This window comes from Cherax quadricarinatus, chromosome 18 (genome assembly GCF_038502225.1).
Source record: "Cherax quadricarinatus isolate ZL_2023a chromosome 18, ASM3850222v1, whole genome shotgun sequence".
NCBI classification, from domain to species: domain Eukaryota; kingdom Metazoa; phylum Arthropoda; class Malacostraca; order Decapoda; family Parastacidae; genus Cherax; species Cherax quadricarinatus.
The window spans coordinates 6,805,495-6,810,386 of NC_091309.1; the positions used below are offsets into that span (position 1 = coordinate 6,805,495).

The 4,892-nt window shown below is 39.5% G+C and overlaps 1 protein-coding gene across 1 annotated transcript in view; it reads left to right on the plus strand.

The window, feature by feature from the left end:
* Positions 1-3,257: 3,257 nt before the first annotated feature.
* The window catches only part of LOC128689542 (diuretic hormone receptor), a 305,584-nt gene continuing 303,949 nt past the window's right edge, over positions 3,258-4,892 (plus strand). The window contains exon 1 of the mRNA XM_070086132.1: positions 3,258-3,966. The gene's annotated coding sequence lies outside the window, so the exon portion shown is untranslated. The remainder of the gene's footprint in view (positions 3,967-4,892) is intronic.

Here is a 4,892-nt window from a genome sequence, read left to right on the forward strand (position 1 = left end):
ATAAGATCACAGTAAACAGATTATATAAGATCACAGTAAACGGGTTATTATATAAGATCACAGTAAACGGGTTATTATATAAGATCACAGTAAACAGATTATATAAGATCACAGTAAACGGGTTATTATATAAGATCACAGTAAACAGATTATATAAGATCACAGTAAACGGGTTATTATATAAGATCACAGTAAACAGATGATATCACAATATGAGGTGATATATGAGGTGAAATTTCAGCCTTATAAGTCTTCTGGTCTTATATTTATTTTAATTATTCCTTGATAATGTGAGAAATCACGAAATCGGTTGGAATTTTCACTATTTTTTTCACTATGCTTATTTTGCATGCTATATAATACGAACTTGTACTCTATCACTGGTCCTAGTGGATGTGTTAGCATCTTTGCAGGTTTTCAGACGCATAATGCCCCCTTTCTTTGTTTTTTTCAGGGTGCATTTCCTTCCCTATTTATATTCAGGCCTTCTGGCCAGTCCGCTCCGTACAGGATTGTTCTCCTTTCCGCACTGCTGATGGCTTGTACGGCACTTGGGGCAAGCCGGTCACATACTCTGGTGAAGGCGTTAGTGTCTCCCTCTGGCCTGGCTGATGTTATTGGATTATTAGTCAGGCAAAACTCCTTTACCACGGATCTCTCACATATGATAACCCGTTCAGGAGTGTCGTTGGGCCTGTGAACGAGCCAGGATTCGGTGGCTGAAGGGCTGTTCTTTCGGCTGCTTGATCCACCGTCTTTTGTTGCTATATAGGGCCAGACTGAGCAGCGCTGTAAACACGAACGACGAACTTTCTAATTAATAATAAGGAAATAAGATAATTGGATGTTGTAGCCTTGCTGGGCTCGTTCCGGTTAACCTTTATCTAAAAATTTTAAAGGGAGGACGAGATATGAAAATACAGGAGGAAAAATATAGTAAAAAAAATTATATAGAGAAGAAAAGAGAGGAGGACTAGGATGGGGAAGATGATAGGATGGAATAAAATGAGAAAAGAGAAGGAGAGGAAGGGAAGAGAAGGACAGCAAGGGAGACGATGATGAGGAAGCGGATAAAAATGAAAAAGGAAGAGTAGGGACAATAGGAGAAAGAAGAGGTGGGAGGGAGGGGGGCAGAAAGTGCCTTTAAGACATAAGCCTCTGCAAGACACTTCATAAATGAGCACTATGAGTGAACCTCTCCAGAGCTCAGCTCAACGTTAGCTGGATTCATTCACACAGACGCGAGTTGCTCCGTCGGTGTGAAGATAGTGAAGGGTGATGGCAGGGATGTATCCTGGGCGCTTTCTTAAATACCAGAGTCACGGGGAGATGGCACTATGACCACTGCAGTGTGGTAGGTGGTTACTAGATGGCACTATGACCACTGCAGTGTGCTAGGTGGTTACTAGATGCACTATGACCACTGCAGCGTGCTAGGTGGTTACTAGATGGCACTATGACCACTGCAGTGTGGTAGGTGGTTACTAGATGGCACTATGACCACTGCAGTGTGGTAGGTGGTTACTAGATGGCACTATGACCACTGCAGTGTGGTAGGTGGTTACTAGATGGCACTATGACCACTGCAGTGTGGTAGGTGGTTACTAGATGGCACTATGACCACTGCAGTGTGGTAGGTGGTTACTAGATGGCACTATGACCACTGCAGTGTGGTAGGTGGTTACTAGATGGCACTATGGAGCCAAGTAGTCACTAGATCGCACTATGCCCAGTGTTTACTGTGGTAGGTGGTTACTAGATGGCACTATGACCAGTTTTTACTGTGGTAGGTGGTTACTAGATGACAATATGCCCAGTGTTTACTGTGGTAGGTACTTACTAGATGACACTATGCCCAGTGTTTACTGTAGTAGGTGGTTACTAGATGGAACTATGACCAGTGTTTACTGTGCTAGGCGGTTACTAGATAGCGCTACGCCCACTGTGGTGTGGTAGGTGGTCACTAGATAGCACTATGTTGACTGTAATGTGGTAGATGACTACTAGATACCAATTTGCCCACTGTAGTGTGGTAGGTGGTCAACAGATGGCACTATACCAGTGAGTGGGGGATTCCTAGCTGGCAGTTGCCTGGGCTTCAGCAGTGAACCACTAAATAGAAGCAACAACATTAGTAAAACTTGCTTCCATTCCCTAAAAATAAATATATATATATATATATATATATATATATATATATATATATATATATATATATATATATATATATATATATATATATTTATATATATATATATATATATATATATATATATATATATATATATATATGTATATATATATATATATTATATTATATATATATATATATATATATATATATATATAATATAATATATATATATATATAAATATATATATTATTCTATATATATATATATATATATATATATATATATATATATATATATATATATATATATATATATATATATATATAAATCTCTTTCTATCTCCCTGACTTTTTCCTCCCCGCCTTTAATTACGAAAATTCCCAGAATGAACAATTTCATATAAATCCTAACGCTCAACAGACTCTTCTTACATATAAAAAAAATATTTCTGAATATCACGGTGCTTCCCCCCCCCCCCAAAAAAAAAAAAGGTTGATTAAACATACGGAAATTAATAATGAATTCTTGGGTTTGATGGAGCAGCGAATATGAGATAATATTAGCGAATAAATGGTACTAAATGGCACTACTGCTTTTTTTGTGACGACCGTGACCACAGTTGAATGTTGTTATTATTATTATTATTATTATTATTATTATTATTATTATTATTATTATTATCACAATCATAATTAAAAGGTGAACCTAAAAGGCCACAAGGATTGAATGTAATGCATTACGAAAAGGCCATTTGATGAACTTTTACTTAATTTAATTTAGTTGAATTAGGCTAAATTAAATTGAGCTTATTATAATAAGGTTAGGTAAGTTTTCTAAGGTTCTTTTGGTACAAAATTATTAATTTTTACATTAACATAAATGAAAAAAATATATCTTCAAACGTATAAGAGAAAATTTAAAAAAGGACTTAATTTTAAATGAGTTTTATTAATGTCATGGCAGATAAATGAGGATAATAATGAGTACAAACTGTCATAAAGCTACATAGATATATAGCAGATTGAAGGAAGTTATAAATGAGTTAACTGGGGAAAGATGAGGCGGCGGCTGGCGGCTGACGGCTGGCGGCGGCGGCGGCCGCGGCGGCTGCGGGAGAGGTGGACAGGGCAGAGGAGATTCAGTGTAGTGCCGTGATCAGTAGGGCGCTGATGTGGGCGTCTCTCTGTACTCCACGCCGGCAAGCTTCCCTCCAAGCACACACCACTACCACCCCGTCAAGCACGCGACTCAGCCTCCCCATCAAGCACGCGCCTCAACTACCCCCATCAATACCTCGCATCCCAAACAATAACACCCACTACGGATTTCGCAACTAAAAAAAAGTGTTCAGTTATGAAGGTGGACTTGATCTCCGGACTTTTCCACAGTCCAGCAGTCCAGGCGAGGGAGTCTGAAGTGGACTGCTAATTCAGACCCTGATCTTGAATCCATCCACAATCCGCCTGTGAAAAAGTATTTAATATTAGCAGATTAGTTCTCGTTTCTCACCATCTTCAATGTAGAGGCATTCATTAACCGGTGCAAACTCTCCTCTACGAGTGAATAAACTGGGTTGTAACACTGGAATATACAGTCCATATATACCAGTTACCAGTCAGAGCTGCATGCCGCCCTGCAGTTTAGCGGAATCTGGAGTGATGTAAGAGGAGCAAGGTGGAGAGGAAGTGAAGTAGAGACAAGTGGAAGGAAGGAGGTGAGAGACAAGTGTGATAATGTGACAGAGGCACAGTTAATATCAGAGCCACGAGGGAGACGCAAGATGTCTTAACCGAGCAGTATATACCTGGGCTACCCTAACTGGCGTCTGCAGGTAAGACTGTGTTTTGTCTTGGGAGTTAAGGTTGTTAATGTGAGGTGAGTGTAGTGTTTAATGTGTTATAAGTGTGTGGTTTTTTTGTAAACACAGTTAGAGTAGGTTACTAATGCAGTAACCAGTCAAATATAAAACTTAAACCACTCTGCGTGTGGAAAAAATCTTATCTTCTGTTAAGTGCTGAAGACACACAACCCGTAATCTTAATTAAACCTAAAATAGAAATTAAAACGATATAATTACATGAAGATAAGTCAGAGATTATCGCCGAATTATCGACATATAATATAACACTGCCTTACAAACTTTGTTTGCTAAAATTTCGAAATGAATATGACCGCTTAAGGCATGTCATTAGTTCAGTGAATATGACATCTTAAGACATGTCATGAATTCAATGAATATGACACCTCAAGGCAAGTCATTAATTTAGTGAACATGACCCCTTAAGACATGTCATTAGTTCTATGGGCTCTGTGTATTACACAGTCACCTGTTCTCTGTTAGTGGTTCTGGTCTCCCCCAGGACCTGGTCTCAAACCAGGTCCTGGTCTGAGATAAGAATCAGTAAAGACTGTAAGTTGGGTCTTGTAAGAGTTACCTGTCATCTTATGTGTTTTTCATGGCAAGAGATCAGAAATCCTGCCAGAGTGCAGGATTTGCCAACTCCACTCATCCTTCAGAGTGCCGGAACTGTACCTTCTACCTCCAGTTATCCTTCAGAGTGCTGGCACTGTACCTTCCACCTCCAGTCATCCTTCAGAGTGCAGACACTGTACCTGCCACCTCCATCTGTTATTCAGAGTGCACGTACCTGTACGTGCCAGTTCTACTCATCCTTCAGAGTTTTGGCACTGTACCTGTCACCTCCAATCATCCTTCAGAGTGCAGACACTGTACTTGCCAACTCCACTCGTCCGTCA